Source organism: Ostrea edulis, chromosome 9 (assembly GCF_947568905.1).
Source record: "Ostrea edulis chromosome 9, xbOstEdul1.1, whole genome shotgun sequence".
NCBI lineage: Eukaryota > Metazoa > Mollusca > Bivalvia > Ostreida > Ostreidae > Ostrea > Ostrea edulis.
The window spans coordinates 35370583-35396868 of NC_079172.1; the positions used below are offsets into that span (position 1 = coordinate 35370583).

General features: G+C 35.2%; 1 protein-coding gene across 2 annotated transcripts in view; it reads right to left on the reverse strand.

The window, feature by feature from the left end:
- LOC125659259 (synaptic vesicular amine transporter-like) overlaps window positions 1-10947 on the reverse strand; it is a 47157-nt gene extending 36210 nt beyond the window's left edge. Inside the window, exon 1 of one of the 2 annotated variants that reach the window (XM_048890865.2) lies at window positions 10655-10947. The gene's annotated coding sequence lies outside the window, so the exon portion shown is untranslated. Of the gene's footprint in view, window positions 1-4958; window positions 5027-10654 lie in introns of those variants that run through there. The other variant, XM_048890866.2, reaches the window with a different exon arrangement.
- Between the last annotated feature and the right edge of the window lie 15339 nt (window positions 10948-26286).

Here is a 26286-nt window from a genome sequence, read left to right on the forward strand (position 1 = left end):
CAAAAGTTGAAAGTTGTCGCCAAATTTAAAGTTTTTGCTGACAAACAGACCAAAAATTATGTGCTCCCAAATATCCGATTAGGGTACATAAAAACACTATAAAATTATATAATTTTGACATTTCTTATATTTAAATTCTTTGTGTACCATTTTCTTCTTCAAAATACTTATTTCTCCGGATTTTAAATTTTGGGAATTTTTGGCATCTATCTATAGTCTCTTGAATAGGTATACACCCATATGGGCTATATCGATACAAAATATTCTTTGTAAACCTTGAATATAGCGAAATGTATCAAGCAGGTACAAACTTACACTCAAGTGATACATCAATAATTCGTCGCAAGCCGTGACTGAAACGTACGCTCCTCTCCCAGCCGTGGCTTGTGACGATGTAATTCTGCAATTTCGGTCCTAGCAGGTTAGAGCTAGAGGGTAAGGGAGGTTGCGGCCCCATTTTTACTCACATGGGGGGGGGGGAGGGTGTTATCAATTCTTGTAATTATTTTCTGACTGCTACACCCTTTGAAAAACAATGTGCCTGCTAAAATGTAGTGAAACATGATTATGTGCACGTTATTCATAATATCTGATATCGTCTTCTAATGAATGTAATCTTATCAAGTTAACAAAATAAACCAGTTTCCACAAAGTATAGTTCTCCAGTTGCTTTGGCAAAATTTCGCTAAATCGACAGGGACATGTTGATACTGTTATCAACAGAAACACACATTAAGAATCATGCTGTCTCAGATCCCGCCAGACATATTAATAACCGGAAGTTAATAGTCGGTGTTGAATATTAAAACCTGGACGCGTGAAACGGCGGTTCTACCTTAAAGTTTAGTGTTATATTAAGGAAAACATTAGACAATATGAATATCATTGCATTAGATGTCAGCGTTTACAGCCGGTTCAACGATATACATTGGGGTTTTTAGAGCAAAAACGTCAATATTTTGTCTAATGCTGTTTCATCACTATCCAATAAAGAAAGTTTAATTCAGTATCTCTATATGATGTAGTATTCAGACTATATTTTAAGTGTACCAAGATCAGATTACACATGCATACAATACTACTCAGATGACATACTGTACAACTTAGATTGAATAATGCAATACTCCAATTATATGCTGTAGTATTCAGTTTGATTGGGTCCCGTGGGAAACTGGGTTTAATAGAATAGGTTCTCAGTACCCCTTGCTTGTCGTAAGAGGTGTCTAAATGGGGCGGTCCTTCGGTGGAGACTGGAAAAACCGAGGTCCCGTGTCACAGCAGGTGTGGTGCGATAAAGACCTCTCCCTGCTCAAAGGCGGTAAGCGCCTAGCATAGGTCCACATTTTGGAGCCCTTCATCAGCAATGGTGACGTCTCCATATGAGTAAAAAATTCTCGAGAGGGACGTTAAACATTATACAACCAACAAACCTTGTTGCTAAAGTAAAGTGTTTGGTTCTTTAAGCACGAGGCCCAAAGGCCTTATCGGTCACCTGATTATTAGTTAAAAGTATCGCTAGCCACAAGGGCTGCAAAATACATAATAATTTTCTTATTCTACATATCTGAAAAATTCAGCAGCAATATAAAACAATATGTGTTCTTTTAAAAAACACAAATGTCTCAAAAAGTCTCCATATTAGAATCTGATTTTTTTTTTTTTTTGTACTCGTCGTTTTCCAAACAAAGTTTACACAACTTTTTTTTTTCTTTTTTCTTTTTGAATTAAAAAAATAATAATGATGAAAAGCAGAAACATTTGGTTGAATTACGACAACAAAGCATTTAAACGAGGTATTTTAAAATCCAGTCTGTCTTAAAGTCCTTGTACTCATTAAAAAAAAACCCATCCAAACAGGTAATACAAAAAGTGAGTCTGTTTTCGAGAGGACCATTGTCCTGTTTATTTGTCGATTTCGCCGTCCATTTCAGAATAGATTTATCAGAACGTTACTGACGACATGACTATTCGCCTAACAGCCTGTCTCGTGCCATAAATTGAACAAGATTACATTAAGAACTGACATAATTAACATTAACGTGGACAGATGACGCCTCTCTTGATCGACTCCTGAAAAACCTAATGTATTTGTTTATTAGAGGAGTGACCGCTCTCGTACGTATTTATCATGCATAGAAGTCGGAATTTCTGGCCCTGGTCGGGCATTTATATTCATAGAAGTTCAATTTACATAGCCATGCTGTGCTTTATCTCTATCCCAATCTCCTCAGCGTCGTCAGATTCTCCAACAAGTGATAGTGCATTGATTGAATACTACACTTGTGTTTTACAGATAAAGTTCTCCCTTTGTCAAGGGGAGGGGGTGTCGGCTTCGGGAAAGTTTAAATATGTTTCTAGGATTAATTGGTTATTTGATAGAGAGAAAGAGGGAAAAGATCGCGAGGTCAAGGGTTCAAGGCCCAGCCGCGCCAGCCCTTAAATGTTTAAACGTAAAAATATGGAGGTAACCTTGAGGTGAAAATTCGCGGACCTTTCGGATAGGATCTGAATCCCCGAGATTCCCTGTCAAAATCCGTAAACCCTGACTATATAGGCCCCGAGTTCATAGCATTGGTATTTTGTAGCACTGAGAAACAATAGTTAGTGGATTCCTAAGAGTAAGCGTTTCACTCAACATTAATTGTTATAAAGTCAGATAGGGCATGTAGTTCATTGTCTCGCTTTCGCACATCGACTTGTCGGGCGACGGCACGTTGATAATGACACAATGGAGCTCACTTTCGCGTTATATCACACATCGACTTGTGATATACAGGCTGGTCTATGTGATGAATCTTGTACATCTTGATTAGTCTGACCTTGGAATTTCTGGCCTGCAGGGTTTCCTAACTTAGATAGTTGAGGATGGTGGGGACTGTTTCAGGAGCAGTGGTACTTGTTAGCCACAAATCTTGCAGTTTTTCTCTACAAACTCACGATGGAGTTGATGTGCTGACTGCTGTGGGGGTCCCAGGATGCCACTGTGTATTGCAGGGATGACCTTACAGTGAAGCTTCGTACTTCATGTCTCTGACTTTTGGTTTGCAGCCTCGCATGTTCCGGCGGACTGATTTGCACGTTAACACGATAACTTCGCGCTATTGTCGACGTAATATCGCTCTGATTTGTCATTACACTATCGTCACCGATTCTTTTCCGTGCATGGTCATCGACCTACATAGCGCGACAGACCTATCCCTACCCGGTCTTCTTAATTCCGTATGTGTGAAACTCAAGTGTACAAGTATCTCAAAATTTTGATGCGCCGCGACAGGTGGCCATATTATACAAACTGAAAATTTAGCATTATAGTGATCCCGAGTAGTGTAATGGTTGACACACTCAGGATCGGCTGAGGTTGTATGGGAAAATGTAGCTGCAATAATGTAGCCCTCTCTGATTTTTTTTTTTTTTTTTTTTTTTTTTTAGGGAGAGGGCTACAACTCCTTAGGATCTCCGTAATGGTGCAAATGCGGGAGTGATTCACTCCCGCAACATTTGCGCTCATTCTAAACATTTCCTGACTTTCTTTACGTAAATAAAATTATATTCTATGTTTCTTAGTCAATATATAAATTTACAACCTGCAACTTAAGATTTGTGAGGCTCTATTCTACCGTTTTCAACAATTTCGATAAATTCCAATTTCTCGATTCATATTTGTGCGCCATGTTTGATGTACTGAAGTTTCAACTTCCGATTGTCAAGTCATTTGCATATGCCATATAAGGTAGTATTTACATCAATGGTCAAGTATGGAGGCGAAAGCTATTTCGTCGGTATTGAAAAGGTTTGAATTTAATATCAAGTTAAAAACCGAACAGCAGAGTGTAAATTCTTTCTGCAACAATATGATTTTCCTTTCTTTGTCGAAATGGCTCGAGTAACTACATTTTCGCGCTGATTGTCAATGTTTAAGTTTTTCATTAGATCCACCTACGAGATCTCGCGATAACAAGCATGGCGGAGCAGACGAAGAATTTTGCATGCTGTACATTATATTTAATGAAAAATACCTTTATTAGACATGTCCTTTTGGTGTAAACAACATTTGGGACTAATACACATAGTTTATTATCGGTTATTCAAAGAATTATTTTGCACCATTACGGAGATCCTATGGAATTGTAGCCCTATCCCGAAAACGTCAGAATTAAAAAAAATTGGATAGGTCTACATTATTGCAGCTAGGGAAAATGTAATATGGCTACCCAGTCGGTCACGTGGGTTTCCTCCGGGTAATTTGGCTTCTTCCCACATTCACAGCAATATCCGAGCCACCGAGAAGCAGAAATATAACGTATAGAACTTTTAATTGTTATTAAATGGATAAACTTTAAAAAAGAATACTATCAAAGTCAAAAATAATGTTTCAATACTACGTACAATTTGTTTATAAAGTCAATCAGCCATTATTTCTTTACCTGTTATGGGGTGGATAGTGATCCTCGAGCATTAACTATTGTCAAGTGTTTATTCATGGTGTTTGTACGCACGATTTTAGCGGGCTATGACCAAAAAGGAACGGCAAACTTTTGGGAGTGAGCTAAACGAGTGTGGTAGAAAAGTAAGTCACATTTCTCGTGGTTAAAGCACTGGTCTTATTCAGTAGTCGTATATGACTGGCCTTCTGTTTTGACTGCTACAAGGCTCTGTCATCTGCCCACCATACGACAGAGTAGCTTTATAGCCAAAGCATCAAGCATGCGCCATTTTCACGACGATCGGGTTACTTTCGTAAGATCAAATCAGAGATGCCTATAAACAGGTTGGGAACATCCCCTGTAGCGAAGTGAAAATGCAATTATTTTACTTCAGTGAAATTAAATATATCCCGTGCAACCGAGGAAAACACTCGAGGTGTACATGAATTCGTGTTTCACTTAAAAAAGAAAAAGAAAATGTGCTAAAATGTCCGATACTACTGCAAATGTATAAACCCAAACAAAACTACTCACGGTTTGCATTGGGTTTCAGCCTCCTTCTCTTTTACTAGTATGCAACAACGTTGATATGAAATTTTTTGAATGATAGAGGTAATTCACGCCACGTTGAGTGTGTCGCACGTATTCAGCATTGCACGGGATGTAAGGGTTAATGTACGAGTATCGCTCCATTCCTTAAAAATAATGGACCGAGGCCCCGAAGGGGCCGAGGTCCATTGCTTTTAAGGAATGGAGTGATACGAGTACATTGACCCACTTAAAATCCACTGTAAACATTAATAAAAACTAAACTTTGTGCATTTTAATCATGTCTTACGTTTTTCATTCTTTTGTTGCATGCATTTAATATCTACTTGTATAAAGGTTGACCTACTTTCCGAACACTCCATTCCTGAAAAATAATGGAGTGTTCGAACAAAAGAATGACGTCATAGGTGGATTTTAATCGTCATTATTTACAATCAAAACATTCATGGTATTAGTTTATTTTCTCACTATTGGATAACCGTGATCTGCACCGTAGGGGCGGTGTTCCCTACCCGATAAAAGAAATGGCTTACGGTGGTAAAATGTTCATAGATTTAAAGCGTACTAGCAATAAATGCTTTAAAAGATGAGCAATTGTAAGACAATCTGCGATTCTGAGGTCATGGCAGTCCCGAGAGTGCTATGCCTTTCACGTTTTATACCAGGTGCTTGGTCAAAGAACAGCTATTACTAATTCTGTAACGTGTCACAGTTCGACAGACCTGAAAAAATGGATTTCCTTACGAAACTAAAAGGTTTTAACACGCACAAATTTCTATGACAAGGACTTGGACAAACAACAGAAAACCACCCGACTTTTGTACGTCACGCCCACCAAGTGGACGAACGGTTACGGTAGCTTGGTGGTCAGAGCGTTCGCTCAGTGACCGGGGGGGGGGGGGGGGGGGGGGGTTGGATACGGACTTCGCTCTTGCCTTCGTTGTGTCAAACCTAAGACGTAAACTTAGGTAGTGCCTACTGCTGGACTTTTATAAAACGTTCAGACTTGGAATGAGAGTCGCGGGCCCTTTGGATAATATCTTAAACCCGAGGTCCTGAGTCTGGATAAGCGTCGGTACAATACTGCTACGGGCCTGTTGAACTGGTTCCCCGCTGATTGATGCTACACACAAACACTAGAGAAGCGAGATCAACAGGGCACCAGTTAACAGGTCTGTGCCTTGCTAAGCAACGCCTCAGGTAACGAACTCTTGCTGTTACAATGAAAACTCTGGTTTTATTTTGTGGTCCTTTACCTTAAAAAATATCAAAAGGACGTAAACAGATTAACAAACAAAACAATTGACAAACAAAACAAACAAACCCACCACATCGACTGCGAGGAGTTAAATCAATGGCACCTGTAACAGAGGGACGATTGTTTGACCTTAGCTTTATATGCTGTACTATGACAGGTTTCTGAGATTATAGTACATTCACATATAACATAAGTTAAATTTAGACCAAAATCGTATCGCTATTCAATACTTGTAATACGCTCAATGTGTCTAACAAGTTCATGGGGGAAGGGTCCATTAGTTCACTTGTTCACTAAGCACGTGTACAGCAGGGTTTGATATCAACGTTAGTTTGGTCATTTTCAAGGATTTAAGAAGTGAATTAATCAGTTCGGTTAGTACAGTATAGTCATCAAATGAGACCGAGAGAAAGTAAAAAAAACACCGGAATAACTCGAAGTCCGACTGAGAGGAGAAGTCCAAGGCATAGACAGAATTGTCTCTTAATGAACGTCTTCATATACAAAAGGTTATTTTAATTGAACATCAAGTGTAAATCAAACGGCTGTCTATTATTGTGAATCTAAAATGTGGATATATTGCTCGGTAATTAATTTCTTTGGAATGATCCAGACGATTTACGATTTTCACATAAGCACTACCGTGCATCGATCTGAGCCCTACATCGCCACAGCCCGCTGTAACGTTAATAAAGTGTGAATTAAGACTCAGCATTACTTTATCAACACAAGACATACATTTTGATATAGTGTTTCACACTAATATTGCATTTAAAAACTAGGCTCCATCATTGATTGTGACGTAAGCATAATTACATAGAGTGGTCGGAAGCTGCACCTTCAGGGCTGGCTTGTCTGTTCACCCACCAGTCAACCGATAGTCTCTTTGCACTACATCTATGGTAGAAAGGGTTTGTTTTAACGAATTTGGAAAAACATTGCCGCGATATAACGGACATAGTATTGACCCTCGTGGTCCATTGAATAACGCTAATTTCCGCGGGAGTTTTGTTAGTCACCGTTATATCATTTGCTTCGCAGTTTTCAGGCCATTGTGTAACGATTTACGATAGTTTGTCCACATTTGAACTTTGGTAATCATTGGAAAAGATCGTATAAAGAGTTGGTATTTTCCACCATTTCTGGAAGTAAATGCCTAACTTTGTGTTTAAATATAATAATTTCTTTGAAATTATTTAGTTTCAATGTTTTGACGACATAATTATGAAAAGAAAAAAAATATTCGCTTTAGTTGTGGTTACCAAAATGAGTAAGTATTCTTCATAATTATTCATTAAATCATTGCGCGTTTTAGAATCGGCCAATAATATTAAAAAGGAATGTTGACCTGGAGATATACTGATGATCTGTAAAAATGCTCACTAAAAGTACTCACAAACAGAAACTCACAAACAAGAACTCACAAAAGCACTCACAAACAAGAACTCACAAAAAGTACTCACAAACAAGAACTCACAAAAAGTACTCACAAACAAGAACTCACAAACAGAAACTAACAAACAAGAACTCACAAACAGAAACTCCCAAACAGAAACTCACACACAAAAACTCACAAACAAAAACTCACAAACAAAAACTCACAAACAGAAACTCACAAACAAAAACTCACAAACAAAAACTCACAAACAGAAACTCACAAACAGAAACTCACAAACAAAAACCCACAAAAAGAACTTACATAAAGAACTTACAAACAAGAACTCACAAAAAGAACTTACAAACAAAACTCACAAAAAGAACTTATATAAAGCACCTACAAACAAGAACTCACAAAAAAACCTCACAAACAAAAACTCACAAACAGAAACTCACAAACAAAAACTCACAAACAAGAACTAACAAACAAGACCAATACTCAGTCCTCACATCTCCGGGACTAAGAAATTTTGTGCTTGATTTTCCAACTTGCCTCTTCTATTTCATACATGTATATATAAGTCACTTCTATTTCATACATGTATATATAAGTCAGGGACGGAATAAAATAATCAAAGGACGAAATAAAAATAATTGATCAGCATATCTAGCTGTGTCTACATTAAAATTTATAAGCATTTTACATACTGCGTACATCGACGTGTATATATATTAAACATACCGCGTACACCAACATCTATATAATTTGTACATACTGCATACATGTATGTATATACATTGTGCATACTGCGTACATCGACAAGTACACATTATACATGTACATACCGCGTACATTAACAAGCATATACATTGTACATACCGCGTACACATGTATATACATACCGCGTACAACTACATGTATATACATGTACATTGTACTTACTGATTCACTGACATTTTCCCATAATTTCTAAGTATAAGAATGTAAATGTTTGAACAAAAATAATTATCTTTAAGAACAATACATGTAGATATCCTCCGCACACATATTGCAGATACGAGAAATTTCAGACTCTAGGGAAAAAGACATGATCTAAAATGTATATCAAAATGATTATCTGTAGAAAATGTGTATGGTAATTTGAGCTAGTGGACACGATTAACCACTACAGCTCAGACACTTGATCTTGTATATTGCCAGGTCTGATTCAATCCGTATGTAAATGGTTTGGAAACCTCGAAATCATAATGATCACATTTATTTCAAATCAATATATTTCATTTTAAAACCAAATATCCAATTGCGCAAGGCCGGTGAATTGTAATCATTCATTAAAATCAAAATTTTCTATTGGTTAAAAGCATGTTTCTTATCAAATGATTTTTCACATGTTCGAGCAATTTAAAATGGTTGCGTTACAACTCCTTATTCAGGAAATTCCAAAACTATCAATTGTAATTTTTTTCTTTCGCGTTGTATAATCGGAGTCTTTCGAAAAATCCCATGTATACTCACATTCTGAAGACGATGTCGAAAGAGTTGGTTGTAATTCATAAAAAAAACCTTGAAGACGAGTGTTCGATTCAGCACACAGCATGCAGATATATTTATTTCAATTAGTCTTTCAAATACATGCACGACTGGCTAAACGGCCCATCGTCACCAAAAATATAAAAAGTCAACCCTCCCACGCGCGTGTTCGGCTCGTCCCAATACTGGTTTCCACAGATTTCCTGTTGTAATGAAACTGACCTTTAAATTAATGATTTGGGGGGATTTTTGTATCCTATAATATTTCTTTCGACAACATTAGAAATCTATAGGATGATTTGGCTAGTGGACAAAATTTGTTATGAACATTATAGATTTGGACTAACAGTAAACATGACTATATGAACTATCGATAGCGGAGATAAAGATTGAAAAGACATCAAAAACCATTGATTTAAACTCTAAACGTTAGGTCGGCAAAGTATGAAAAACCCTGAGGGGGCCGATTTCTAGAGAGATGAGGCACCTATTGTTTGATAAATTAGGTTTTGAAGCTTTCATAGGAACCTGTAGTAAATTGATAGTAGGCAAATAAAATATTTCTGTTATTTTGGCTGAACAATCTATTATTAGAGAAAGATTTTATTTTCGCTAAGTAATCTATTATTTACATTGGGAAGGAGAGAGAGGGAGAGTTGAGAGAAAAACTGTATTCGTAATTTCTCTAACGGGAAATTTTGATCTGTGTAATTCTTTGTCAAGAAAACAAGAAACATATTTACTATTCATAGGTAGATTAGTCAGAGCGACGCACAGAAGACACAACGTAATGACAAAATACGAAACCTCGATCCCGTTCCATCGATTCGCTTTATAGGTACCATACGATATGTTGATCTTATTTATAACTCAATAGTAATTGACGAATTCAAAGAAATTTACATTTATAACAATACGGATTAATGGTAGAAGCATTTGGCACTTTATGTAACTTTATGACAAGGTTTTTGAAAGCCTAATTGATCCATGTTTGCGCTTGCTTTTATCGTATTGATTGGCCTGTTTAAAATCTTTCCAAATAAAACTCGCTGCAAAAGCACATTCGTATTGCACACCGTGCATATACCGACATTACATACCGTATATATCAGAAACTGTCCCATCATTTTATTTCACTATGATGGGGTCCGATTTGTGTCATCTCATGCATAGTTATTTTTTTAAATAAACTTATACTCTGCGCAACAAAATTATATAAAACAAAGGAATTGACAATTTATCAAAATACTTTCCGAAGTATTACAAATGTAACGCGGAATTACCATCAAACACCATGCGTTCCTGTTGTGTTTTTTTTTTTTTTTTTTTTCTCTTGGTTTTTAAGACAGTAAGCCAGTATTTTAAACACAGTTACAATTAAGAAAATGAAGGAAGCAAATTGAAACAATATATAAGGGATGTTTCTCGAAAGACTGATCAGTTATCTATATATGTTTCCCTCTAGAATCAAAGCAAAGAATAAAAGCAAAACGACAAGACGACGATAGAACTCACCTCCAATAAGAATGTAATATTCTCTTAGGTTAAAATCATGGTTTCTGGGGTTTTCTCCGTTTGAACTAATAATTGCAGTTTTGTTACCACAGGATTTTTGTCGCGATAGTAAAGCTCTCAGCCTTGTGTTACTTCAGGACGCATAACAGATATATATTGGAATCGGAAGTAGTAAGTTACAATCACGTGACTTGACAGGAGCGTGCTATGCTTCTTCGTGGCTCTTTCTGGCCATTTAATAATGTTTATGCATGCGATCTCTCATTTCACGTCATTGCTTTAAAATTCTAAAAATATCTCAAGAAAAAAAAAACACCAAAAAAAAAAAAAAAAAACAAAAAAAAAAAAAAAACCCCACCGATGTTAATCACCGATATGTCCATTCAATAAGCATGGCAAAGACGGGACTCGATATTCTGATGTCACAATGGAAACCAATATTCCATTCAAAAAATCTGTGTTTAATCGGTGAGAAGTCTATTAATGAATGTGATGTTTGGCGAAGTTATTGACGGCTTTTAAGGATAGCTGTTTCAGAGTAGCGTGGCTTTACATCCACAGTAAACGAAAATGGGCGAGCCGTTTAGTCGCATTTACGATTGATTAACACCATGCAATTTACAATCAAGACATCAATTCTTTATCATGTTTGAATTCAAATCTTAATTTCTAATTATGAAATTGTATTGAATAATATTGGCTTAATGAACTCATATTGCTTTGAAACAAAACAAGTGCCTCCCTTCCTCATGAGTGAACTTTCAACTTGAAAACCAATATAGGGGGACCATTTACCTATAACGTTTTTTGACTGTTTAACAAAAGGTTCTTGATTTATCGGTCGGACAAAAAACCAGCAACACCCCCCCCCCCCCCCAAAAAAAAAACCCCCACAAAGAAACAAATAAAAATCAACCCCCAAACAGTCCATGACCTTTTACCCGTTGACCTGAAAATCAATATAGGGGTCATCGCCAATGCACGACCAATCTGTCTTAGTACAAAGTTTGATGACCATTAGAAAAACGACCTCAAGTGTTCTGAGATATCAAATGGACAACACATGCACATAATTTCACTGAGTGACGTTTGATTGATTGTACATTGTTTAACGTTCCACTCAGTAATTTTTCACTCATATGGAGACGTCACCACTGCCGGTAAAGGGCTGCAAAATTCAGGCCAATGCTTGGTCCTTACGGCCTTTGAGCAGAGATGGATCTTTATCGTGCCACACCTGCTGTGACACGGGACCTTGGTTGAGGTCTTATCCGAAGGACCGTCGCGTTTAGTCGCCTTTTACGACAAGCAAGGGGTACTGAGGACCTATTCTAACCTGGATCACCACGGGACCCTTGATCTAGTAATCTCATAATCAATAGAGGCCATTTACTAGCCATGACCAACCTGTGTATTAAGTTTAAACCTGTTCATTAAATATTTTAGTTCTCGAAATGTTTCGGGTATAAATGAAATACAAGTGTTTCTGTGACGTCAAAAGACATACATATACCGTTTTCATATTTATTTAACTCGTAAAGATGTGATATTTTGCTTGCAAAAGCGTAGAAATTTTACATTTTTTTGACACACGAATAACTGGATATCACAGTTCTTGTTTCTGTGTGACTAATCTGTTCATAATAAATGACCTTGAGAATCCGTAATGGCAGACATAAGCGGTGTCTACTTAATGGTGGTTTATTACAGGACACATGTTGTCATAATTTGCAGCATAAACACTAAATATAAAAACCTGTCATTTTACAAACCATAACCAACAGACACAGGGGAATTTGGTTCTGATAACGGATAATGTAACCCTTGTTTACATGCATCTTTTTAACCTTTTGGAAAGGTGAAAAGTATGCTACAACTGGATAGCATGCATTCAAAATATCTGATATTCCTACGTCTGATATCCTTATGTTTGATATCCCTGTAGTTTCTCGTGAATCTGGACCCATCGTACTCCTTTCCATGTAGAATGCATAGCAGATGTTGCCAAACAATGTCTTTAAAGGAAATACCAGTTTATCAAAAATGGTACTGAGGTGTAAATACTCTTCTAAGTATAAATATAAACTTGATTTTGAATGTAAACAATACATGAATAGTTTATTATGTAAATTTAGAAGAGTTATTGTATTTGTCAAAGGGACTCTATACAACAATTACTGTTATCTGTTCCCTGAATAAAATCAATTGAAATAAAGGTATTTATGTAGTTGCCACAAGAAAGGTGAAGATAACAAACAGTAATCAATCTCATATATTAATAAGCAATACAAAATAGAGATCGAGTTGGGCAAGCACAGACCTCTGGCTATACCAGAAGTGGGATCAGGTGCCTAAGAGGAGTAAACATCCCTTGTCAACCGGTCACATCCGTCGTGAGTCATATATCTTGATCAGGTTAATGGAGTTATTCGTAGTCAAAATCAATGTGCCAAGAACGGCCTAACATTCGGTATGAAAAAGTCAGACAGCATTTGACCCAATATTAGGTTGTATTGGCAAACTAGATCGTAAGAACAACCATAGAATTTGCGAAATGCTGACTTAAAACGAGACTCTTGAAACCCCTGCACCATCAACTTGTTTTTCAGTAGCTTGCCTCGATTTTAAACCTGATCATACACAGAACAAGCACTTACGTATGGAATCAGTTGAGAGATATAAACTACATGCAGGTGATAATGGAATATTGCTACATAAGTGTGGGAAGTTAACGATGGTGAAGCTGAAATCATACATTGTAAATCATCGGAATACCAACTTGTATCAAGACAGCAGGCCCTTAAGTCATATTTATTACAATGACCTCCCGTGGGGATCCGGGTTAGAATAGGTCCTCAGTACCCCTTGCTTGTCGTAGAAGGCGACTAAATGGGGCGGTCCTTCGGTAGAGACCGCAAAAACCGAGGTCCCGTGTCACAGCAGGTGTGGCACGATCACTCGCTGCTCAAAGGCCGTAAGCGCCGAGCCTAGGCCTAAATTTTGCAGCCCTTCACCGGCGGTGATGACGTCTCCATATAAGTGAAATATTCTTGAGAGGGACGTTAAACAATATTCAATCAATCTATCAATATTACAATGAAAGGTGAAGACAACGAACAGTGACCCACCTCACAAATCCCACAAGCAATACAAAATATATAGGTGGGCAAACACGGACCCCTGAACACACCAGAGGCGGGATCAGGTGCCCAGGAAGAGCAAGCATCCCATGTCGACCGGTCACACTCGCTGTAAGCCCTATAACAGTTATCCGCAGTCAAAATCAGTGTGCCACGAACGGCCTACCAATCGGTATGAAACAAGTCAGACAACATTTGACCCAATAATAGGTTGTATTGGCAAACCAGATCGTTATAACGACCATAGAATTTGCGAAATGCTGACTTTAAACGAAACTGTTGAACCATCAGCTTGTTTGTCAGTAGCTTGCCTCGATTTAAAAACTGACCATACGCGGAACAAGCTCTTGCGTATGTAATCAGTTGAGAGATATACATGTAAATACCATATGCAGGTGATAATGGAATATTGCTACAATGATATGGGAAGTTGGAGAAGCTGAAGCAATCCCGTACGGTTTGTCATATAGTTGAGTTGTTAGTTTGTCGTTGCTTCTACTTTCAATAAAGTATCGAAGTATGAAGCAGAAGCGGACGACGCTGTGGTGTCTATTATTTCGAGTTCGCACGCTCCACCACCTTACAGATATAATCCGCTTTTTACAGAAATATGTAAGGAAAAAAAGTCAAGAATGTACGTCTTATTTTGTAAGAACCTATATGTTTGGGACATTTCACCCTCTGGGTCCACACCAGGGCTTCGTCACTGAACTCTCTGAGGGCGTCCGAACAGACCCCAGCCTAATGCGCCACCCGTTCGGACATGAATGGATCCGCCACTGATATTTTAAGCCCATTTTTAGGCTCGGAAACAGAGCATAAATGTTATCGTATGCCATGTAGTGATACATGCAGGGGCGGATCCAGGGATTGCGGTTAGGGGGAGTGGGCGCAACTTTATGAGGCATGGTGTTTGGGAGTCGCCTTGAGGTCTCCAGTAGGTCCAATGCGAAGACCAGATGGGGGCCAGAAGGGCGAAGTCCCCGGAAGCTCCTTGATTTTACACATTTCATAGGGCTTCAAATATGTCTCCTATGTAGTAATTTTTACTATTTTCTGTCATTTTTGATACAGGGAAATCAATAAACTGACGCAATTTTGAAGGGTTTTTGGAAAAAATTAAGTTCTCCAAATAAAAATAACTCAATAAATCAGTTTGTCATTTATTGTATAGAGTGGAAGGAATTATTGCTTCTTTTATCGTTTACATTTTTCTAAACACGATTTACCTTAAAGAAAATTTTAGGGGGGCACTGACTGCCTCCCCCTTAAATCCGCCACTGACATGTACATGATGAGTAAACCGACTTATTCAATTAAGGATATGAAAATGGTATATATCTGATTTTTGCTTGTTGTATCTAGAGCTTATCAATGATAATTTGAACATTTAAATGCTGCAGGAAATGGGCCATTTTATGATCAATTATGTAGAAACGATATATTTTTTTAATAGATGAAGGAGGTGGTAGATATTTTGTTTGCAGGAGGAAAGAAAGTAGTTATTCTATACAGCCAATCGTAACATCGCGCGGCCTTTTCCGTCAAGTCGAAACTTGACGGATAAGGCCGAGCGATGTTCCGATTGTGATTTAGGTAAATACATGTAGAATTGCATTTTGTGAAATGAAAGTCAAACAACCACACTAGTGATGAGTCTGTCAATTTTGATGATCAATGATAACTTCATATATACTTCGTGTGTCTTCTACCCTTCCTAGCTTCTCTTACTGACTATACGTTTCGTTTTACACATGTACCTATATGATGTTCAGTGAATCAGTGGCGTAGCTTCCATTGAGGCAACCGAGGCAGCTGCCTCGGTAAAAAAAAAAAAAAAAAAAAAAAAAAACACCTTTTACGTTGTTAAAATGTCGATAGCTTCAGACCCCCTGCCTCGGTAATATTCGAACCCAAGCTACGCCTATGTGAATAAATTTAACATTTGGGGCAGCTTTACATGCATCATTACATTAATTAAAAGAATCGATTTAGATTTCAACAATCACTCTCTGAGGTGATTCCTATATTGCCAGCGCGTTAACTCTCCCTGATGTCAAGCAACCACTTGATGTTTGCGCGCGCATACGTCGGTCAGGTACGATACATTTTATTTTAGGTATAAAATATCAATGTCTAAGTGTTGGGTGATTTATTTATTTTTTGTTTCTTTGTTTGTAAAATGAGGATGTACGATGAAAACATGGGATAATTTGTAACATCGGTGAAGCAGATTCTACAGAAATCTCAACACGCTTCTATTTCCTCTGTGCCTTTCCTACATGCAGTACCCTTGCCTCTAAATTTTGAAAATATATATTGGTTTTTATTTCACGTCAAGTTGAAAGGCCAGTGATCATACAGAGAAATAAAATACAATAGAATAACATAGATTTATATACCGACAGAATACCAGATTTATATACCGGCAAAATTACATAGATTTATATACCGGCAGAATACCAGATTTATATACCGGCAAAATAACATAGATTTATATACCGGCAAAATACCAAATTTATATACCGGCAAAATAACAGATTTATATACCGGCAGAATAAAATAGATTTATATACCGGCAGAATAATATAGATTTATATACCGGCAGAATAATATAGATTTATATACCGGCAAAATACCAGATTTTTATACCGGCAGAATAACATAGATTTATATACCGGCAGAATAATATAGATTTATATACCGGCAAAATAACAGATTTATATACCGGCAGAATAACATAGATTTATATACCGGCAGAATAACATAGATTTATATACCGGCAGAATAATATAGATTTATATACCGGCAGAATAATATAGATTTATATACTGGCAGAATAATATAGATTTATATACCGGCAAAATAACAGATTTACATACCGGCAGAATAACATAGATTTATATACCGGCAGAATAATATAGATTTATATACCGACAGAATAATATAGATTTATATACCGGCAGAATAATATAGATTTATATACCGGCAAAATAACAGATTTATATACCGGCAAAATAACAGATTTATATACCGGCAGAATAATATAGATTTATATACCGGCAAAATAACAGATTTATATACCGGCAGAATAACATAGATTTACATACCGGCAGAATAACATAGATTTATATACCGGCAGAATAACATAGATTTATATACCGGCAGAATAATATAGATTTATATACCGGCAAAATAACATAGATTTATATACTGGCAGAATAACATAGATTTATATACCGGCAGAATAATATAGATTTATATACCGGCAGAATAATATAGATTTATATACTGGTAAACCATTAGTGAATATAAATATTACAAATTGCAACAATGTGCCACACGCCACTCAACATAAGCAGCGCCAGGCATTGATTAAAGGGTGTGTTAGAATCGACCTCTGAAATACTCGAGAGAGGGAGAAAACCACGAAAAAAAAATCATAGCATTGAACTGTTCAATACGATATTCAAGAGAACAAATACTGAATTGATCACAATTGCTATCATTTGTCAAATCTACAAAGGTTTGTGTTTCCAACAATTTGACTCGGTATTAAAGCTATCGCAATTCAAACAATCTCTGTTTGCTATCGAAGATCAGCCCATTCCGTTGAAGTTCCCCGTGGAGTTGTTAAATGTTAAGAGTCGGATTCCTTCATGATGGCCCGATCAGATTTCAAACAACAGATTTATATTTAATGATGATTAATAATGAAATTATTTCCTATGTCTAAATTCCATGTCGGAAATACTTGTGTAATTTCAATTGAGGTTTTCTTCATCGGAAGTATATTGTTATAAAAAGTTTGTTCAAAGACGATTCATTTCTAAAGAACTGTGAATATAAATATATCGACTTTAGACACAAAATCTAGCCAAACTTTCTGAAAGACAGTCTTTTTAAAAAGATTTATGAATACTGTTACACAAAGGTAGCCAAAAATGAATCACTTCGTAGTTTAGATCAAATATATGATTGTTGGTACCATATTACTTTTTAAAACGATTATATATATCATTTCTAAATAATCATTTATCAATTAAGGATTATCGTTGTTTGTTAATGAGACCCGTTGTCTCCTTTACCGGATCATTTTCTCCATTACCGAATCACGTGACATGCAGCTGAACATTTTTGTTATGGACATTCTCAAAATATATTTTTATGTCGCAATAACCAAGGAAAAGGAGATGGTGACACAAATTTTCATTTTTTGTGTAACCTCAATGTGATTTTATTGTACTCATCATTAAATGAAAATTTAAAAAAGGAATGTCGGATAATGCAGCTGTAGACAAAACTGACTACATCATGACAGTTTCCTTTGACCAATGAATGTATAAAGAAAAAAATAAGAAACCAAAAAAAAAAAAAAAAATGTCCGTAGAATGTTTAATAAATCACAATCATCCAGTGTGTATGTGTAAAATTTTATTACTTTATAGTCAGTCTAATCTGCCTTATACATTTATCAAGGAGAATTAAAGCAAAATACCTGGGTGATTGAAAAGCATGTTAAAGGGAAAGGCAACCATAACCACATAGTTGCTTTTATGAATAAAGTATCACTTACTGATATCGTAATTGACAGTCTTTAACTACAAAAATCCTTGCTTAACAATTAAATCAATATTAATCTATCATGTATTTTAAATTACCCGCCGCTAAGAGAGCGGCCATTGATGTTTAATTTATGACGTCACACCGTCTGTTCCGGTTTATTTCATCAGCAGCAGCAGCAGCACTGTAAACATGACAAGTCTCGAACAGTTAAGTTTGGTGTCGTATAGATTTGAGCCCGTTCTTTCGCAAGAAGAAATTGAGAAAAGAAGACGTTCAGTCGAGTCGCAGACCAGGCAGATGGTACTCGTTTCTTCATATATGTAAATGTCTCAAACCTCAACTTGTCATTTCGCAAATGATGGATCCACAGTTTACGTAGTCTTTTCTTTTCAAATGACTTGGTTGAGTCGGGAAATTCGAAAAATAACCTTTTTTTTTTTTTACATCTCCCCTTCGCATTAGTGTAATTAACTGCTTGCCAGGAAGGCATCAATCTATTTATTCGTAAAATCTACCACATGCAAATATTTGATGATCTCGCAGCTGCTTGGGTTCAGGACCCCCCCCCCCCTTTCCGAATAAGCTACATGAGTTGATTTAATTAATTTTTTGGTTGAAAATATAAAGTTCAAAATAATTCAAAATAAGCCCCTTTAAAAAGAATACCTTCACTGGTTACTATAAGTTCTGTATAAATAACCAGTGAGGGTATTTTTTATTTATTTTTTGAAAGGGCTTATTTTGAATTATTTTGGACTTTATGGATATGCAAGACGTTGTTGACATGCTTTAGAAATATTTTCAAGAAAACAAAATTAAATCAACTCATGTAGCTTATTCGGAGGGGGGGGGGGTGTCCTTAAACCAAGCACCTGTGGATGATCTTAGAATCTCATCAAAATCGGTTCAGACGGTGTGACGTCAAAATTATTGATTTTTGGGGTCTTGAATACAAGAGTTACACATCATGGCAGCCTCTATAGATCGCGGGAATTTAAATTTTTTGACGTTTTCAAATTAGTACTGAAGCTTATGTAGGCCATATATCAACATAATTGTATGACAAATCTTTATCATATGATTAATCCTATCATTTATCATGTAAAAATCTTTAGGGTTGCCTTTCCCTTTAATTGAAAATTTCAAAAATCTGAACAAATATTTCTGATAAGTTTCCCAATCTAAAAGGACCCTATTTCAAAAACTAGTCATCCCCCCATATTATTATCGTGATAGATATATAACCATTTTGTTAACACTGTAGATTATTAATATTTGTCGTTTTTTCGAGGTGTGTGATATTTGTTTATGTACTGTATGTCTCTTGATAAAGACGCGGGTTGCGTCCAAAATTTGAGTTTAAGATAATCAACAGTCGTGGCCTTTCCAGTGCTTATATATATATAGATAGATAGATAGATAGATAGATAGATACATATCATAAAAACTGACATATCTATAAGTCTGTCAAGCCAATTCTTAAAGGGTTCATAGCTGTTTATTATCTATAAAGTATAAAATTACATTGCCCTCCCCCCTTTTAAAATTTGAAGGAAAAAAATCTTCAATTTATCTAATAAAGAGCTAGAACACCTCCTTCTTCATTTGGCTCAGACCATGGAGGAAAACTTGATATTAGTTGTCCTGTCACTTTGGCAAATATCCTAAACGTTACGGAAATGTGCAGATAGGTATTTCGGTACTTATCCAATAGGTAGCCCAACTATGTCACAAACTTTCACCTGACGTTTTTCATCAGTTATGTCATTGTGAATATACATGTATTGGGAAAAATTGCTTAATGGTGGGAGCCACACCGAACAAGCATTGCTGTCCTTTATGGTTGAGTATTCTCTGTCAACAAGTGAGCGAGTTGGAGGGGAGGTATATGAGTGACGAATGTTAAACACATGATAGCCTTTCACTAAACTGCGGGATTGCTTTACATGCTCAATTTCATCATCCACAGCAGGCTAAAAAAGGAAAAACTTGAGGTAAATTTAAAATACAAAAGAGCAGTAGTATAGGATGGCCTTTACCGGTATATGGGTAGTAGTGTAAGATGGCCTTTACCGGTATATGGGTAGTAGTATAGGATGGCCTTTACCGGTATATGGGTAGTAGTGTAAGATGGCCTTTACCGGTATATGGGTAGTAGTATAGGATGGCCTTTACCGGTATATGGGTAGTAGTGTAGGATGGCATTTACCGGTATATGGGTAGTAGTATAGGATGACCTTTACCGGTATACGGGTCTACTTTACCTGATTTGTATACCACTTGTAGCGGGTGGTATACAAATGAATAGGCCGCTTTCCTTATTGACTGTTCATTTTTACTTACATTTTATGATCCTCTTCGGACTTTTATCTTTTCTCTTTAGGGACATTCAACTTCAGCTTGCTCTATACTTTCTAGCAATTTTTGCTGCTGACGTTTGATTAGGTGTAATTCTACCATTTTTATTTTCAGTTTTTTTGGGAGCCACATCTGAATTCCAAATAATTATTTATGCTGAAAGAAAAAAAAAATAATACAAATGATTGGGGTAGCATGTTTTGTTGTGCATGAAAGGTGGAGATAACGAACAGTGATCAATCTAATAACTCCTATATAAAGGTGGAGATAACAAACAGTGATCAATCTCATAACTCCTATAAAGGTGAAGATAACGAACAGTGATCAATCTCATAACTCCTATAAAGGTGAAGATAACGAACAATGATCAATCTCATAACTCCTATAAAGGTGACGATAACGAACAGTGATCAATCTCATAACTCCTTTAAAGGTGAAGATAACGAACAGTGATCAATCTAATAACTCCTATATGCAATACAAAATAGAGATTTTGGCAAACACGGACCCCTGGATACACCAGAGGTCTGATGCAGATTTCAGGTCATATAAGAATTACAAGCATTTCAAGAAAACTAAAGAAAAAAATTCACAGTCATTAACGAAACCAAATTTATCTAATAAACAGGTATATTCACCTGTTCTCTTTTTAAATGCAACTAGATGTAATGAAACCGCATTTGAAAAATAAATTTTGACAAGATCCCTTTCACTCCAATTTCACTACCGTCAATAGCAGTGATTCGATATTGGAAACCTAACGGCCTGCCACTTTATAGGTGATATTGTCATCTGCTTCCCCCAAACCAACAATGAATAATTGTATAAAACATCTGTAACAAATTTACTTACCTGCATTGTATCGTTCTCACCGAAATCCGACGGAAAAGTGAAAGTTGTCTGCTTCACATGGTGTTTCTAATCTACGTCACGACAATGCTTGATGTTGTTTCACTTGAAATTCCGCCAATAAGCAAGTTGAATATAATTGTTAATGGTAATTGATGTTAGCAAGAATAACTCTTTATGACAAGACACTTTATACATCGTATTGGACTTCGAATCAGGAAAATATAGAACTAATACTTTAAGGTGATTCGGTGGTAAAGAAGATTGTATAAAGGCAACCTCACTGTATTTCAGCATTATATACGTTGTTTTAGTAAGTGTATAAATACCGGTATTTCAGCATTATATAAGAGTTGTTTTAGTAAGTATATAAATACCGGTATTTCAGCATTATATAAGAGTTGTTTTAGTAAGTATATAAATACCGGTATTTCAGCATTATATAAGAGTTGTTTTAGTAAGTATATAAATACCAGTATTTCATCATTATATAAGAGTTGTTTTAGTAAGTTTATAAATACCGGTATTTCAGCATTCCATAAGAGTTGTTTAGTAAGTATATAAATACCAGTATTTAAGCATTATATAAGAGTTGTTTTAGTAAGTATATAAATACCGGTATTTCAGCATTATATAAGAGTTGTTTTAGTAAGTTTATCAATACCGGTATTTCAGCATTATATAAGAGTTGTTTTAGTAAGTTTATGAATACCAGTATTTCAGCATTATATGAGTTGTTTTAGTAAGTATATAAATTCCGGTATTTCAGCATTATATGAGTTGTTTTAGTAAGTATATAAATACTGGTATTTAAGCATTATATAAGAGTTGTTTTAGTAAGTATATAAATACCGGTATTTCAGCATTATATAAGAGTTGTTTTAGTAAGTATATAAATACCGGTATTTCAGCATTATATAAGAGTTGTTTTAGTGAGTTTATGAATACCGGTATTTCAGCATTATATAAGAGTTGTTTTAGTAAGTATATAAATACCGGTATTTCAGCATTATATTAGTGTTGTTTTAGTAAGTATATAAATACCGGTATTTCAGCATTATATTAGTGTTGTTTTAGTAAGTTTATAAATACCGGTATTTCAGCATTCCATAAGAGTTGTTTAGTAAGTATATAAATACCAGTATTTAAGCATTATATAAGAGTTGTTTTAGTAAGTATATAAATACCGGTATTTCATCATTATATAAGAGTTGTTTTAGTAAGTATATAAATACCGGTATTTCATCATTATATAAGAGTTGTTTTAGTAAGTTTATGAATACCAGTATTTCAGCATTATATAAGAGTTGTTTTAGTAAGTATATAAATTCCGGTATTTCAGCATTATATTAGTGTTGTTTTAGTAAGTATATAAATACCAGTATTTCAGCATTATATAAGAGTTGTTTTAGTAAGTATATAAATACCGGTATTTCAGCATTATATACATTGTTTTAGTAAGTGTATAAATACCGGTATTTCAGCATTATATAAGAGTTGTTTTAGTAAGTATATAAATACCGGTATTTCAGCATTATATAAGAGTTGTTTTAGTAAGTATATAAATACCGGTATTTGAGCATTCCATAAGAGTTGTTTTAGTAAGTATATAAATACCAGTATTTAAGCATTATATAAGAGTTGTTTTAGTAAGTTTATAAATACCGGTATTTCAGCATTATATAAGAGTTGTTTTAGTAAGTTTATGAATACCGGTATTTCAGCATTATATAAGAGTTGTTTTAGTAAGTTTATGAATACCGGTATTTCAGCATTATATAAGAGTTGTTTTAGTAAGTTTATGAATACCGGTATTTCAGCATTATTTAAGAGTTGTTTTAGTAAGTTTATAAATACCGGTATTTCAGCATTATATAAGAGTTGTTTTAGTAAGTTTATGAATACCAGTATTTAAGCATTATATAAGAGTTGTTTTAGTAAGTATATAAATACCGGTATTTCAGCATTATATAAGAGTTGTTTTAGTAAGTATATAAATACCGGTATTTCAGCATTATATAAGAGTTGTTTTAGTGAGTTTATGAATACCGGTATTTCAGCATTATATAAGAGTTGTTTTAGTAAGTGTATAAATACCGGTATTTCAGCATTATAGATAAGATAAGATAGGATAAGTTTATTCCAATTTATTATATGAGTTGTGGCACGTGTACAAGTATAGGGAAAGAGAAACAACTCTAGTTAGACTGAAGAGAAGTTAATTTGTTATAAGATCAGTTCGTGAATATGATGACACAGTCTGTTCTCATATCTATATTAATCATAAATGTAAATTATAAAACTGATTTAGCATCTTTTAATGTATATGTCTATTCTAATAGCTAAAACAATTGGGAACAAAAGTTAGATAACGTTTCCCCCAAAACACATATTTTCTGAAGGAAGAAGATACTAGTATTTCAAATTTCTTCCAAGAAAAAACCCTCAGAATATACCAAGCAGTCAAATTTCCTTAGTTTGAAAAATACATGTATGTCTATCATTTTCACTGTACCCTTAAGAACTTGATGAAAATAAGGTCAATACATATAAAGAACAAGAGCCACGAATACCCAAATATGGCCCTGTGATTTTGAGTAAAATAAAGTATCTTCATTCCAATATTTCATCATGGTATGAAATAGCTTAGACTTTCTTCTTCATAAATCCAGTGTGTTTTTTCCGCGAAAATTCACGCATATAGAAATTATAAAATGCAGAACCCATAACAGTTGTGTTATTTTTGTAAAAGCTGATAATATCCAACAATATGCACCAAAAATTTGTATAACCCCCGGGCCTCGATCCAATAAATCTTAATGAATTGTAAATTAGTATATTACATACTGCATAGAAGTTAAGAGTTTTTTTTGGATCGAGGCCTGGGAGATAAGTGAATTTTTACTTTTTATGTTCTGCAAATAACCGGAATTTCACATTCCATGCACGAAATCCGAATACTTTTCCAAATTATAGGTTTAATACAAATCGTAATATTTAAATATTATAGTTGGGGATTGTTCCATTGTCTTTCTACGAAACCAGTAATTATTCAAAGTTAATAAAATATGATTATTTCAAACAATATTATTGAAATAAAACCGGATCCGCGCCATCGTCGGAATCGGGCTATGTACACGTACATGTACATCAATCGATTTTGCCCCCAAAATTTCAAATAGATTATATGCTCAATTTATGAACTTGAATATATATGTAACCATGTTAGGGATAGTTACAAAAACCTTGCACTAGTTAACAGTTTTAGTTATTTGATCAACCAGTTACGAAGCTAAGTCCTCCAATCCACTCCAGATACAATCGAGATCCACCCATCGTCTGCGCCGCGCCTTTACTTCCACACATGTTCTTTATACGTTATCACACTATATATATTTTAATTATCTGAAGGCCGTTGAATTTAATAAATATCTGGCTTCACGATTTTCATTTCCGTGCATTCAGTTTTCTTGGCACTGATAAGCATGTTGAAAATCGCTGTCGCAGTACATAAAAAGACTTGGAGGACCGAGGGGTGCCTAACTCGATAGGCTACTTAGATGCGAAGATATATTGGCCTATCCCGTATTGTCTAATGATTTCTAAAGTTATAGTACAATATATGGGTACCAGAAAAAATTAGGCGTCCACATAACAATATAAAGAATAGACTGTAGGCTACAAGTCTCTGAGCTACAGATCTACAACATTCGTTCCGTTGTTTACGTGTTACATACGTCATCGGGTACCGTTAAATTTCGACACACAGCTATTCCAGTCCATTGCATATTTCATCCGTCAGAAATCAATATATAGAAATACATACAAATAAGAATACGAAAAATATATCTAGCAATATGGATCTTGTTTTGCTTTTAAATGAAATTCATTGACAAACAGAATTACATTTGATCTAATTAGCAAAAATACAAGGCAGTTAATAAAAAGCTATAATAATAATGAATAATTCGAAAATGAAAAAAAAAAAAAAAAATGTAAAAAGAATGTTAACGAAAATAGTGTATATTTCATTGTTCCAATTATATTTATCATTGAAAATTCAGTCTCAACAGCAAATATTCAAAACCACAAATCTTATAACAAAATAAAAAAGACAAATGGAAAAAAGAAGTACTGATTAAAATAGAGGTGAACATATGAATCACATTGGTTCCTGAAGTAAAAGTTGATGTATTTATTTTTAAAATATATTATCCTACATAATTAAGTAAAATATTACTAAGCATTATAGAAGGAAGAACTGAACACATTATTAAACCACTGTCCTGCTTAATTTAGTTTGAGTGTTTGTAACATGGAGGAAGTGTCTGATAACGAAAAAAGGTTTCCCTCATACATTTTATGTAAGATAAGAACTAAACCTAATGACAGGAAGAAATGTGAAAGTGGTAAGATAAGCAAAGAACCTGATTCACAAACCCCAAAATATGGCCCTTAAAATATATAAAAATGAAAGTAAATGTTGAATACAAGTATTGGTGTTATAAATATTTATCAGAATCCGGGGTTTAAAAAAACATGTTAGATTTTAAAAATAGGAGCACAACTAAAGCTGTATACATACTAGAACCGGATATGGTACCGTATTTTTGTCATTTTTCACCAAAAACTGGTTATTTTGTAAAGGTTTTGCCATACTGGTTTCATTTGGCCCAAAATATTTAAAGTATTTTTATAATATACACCTTTTCAATTGAC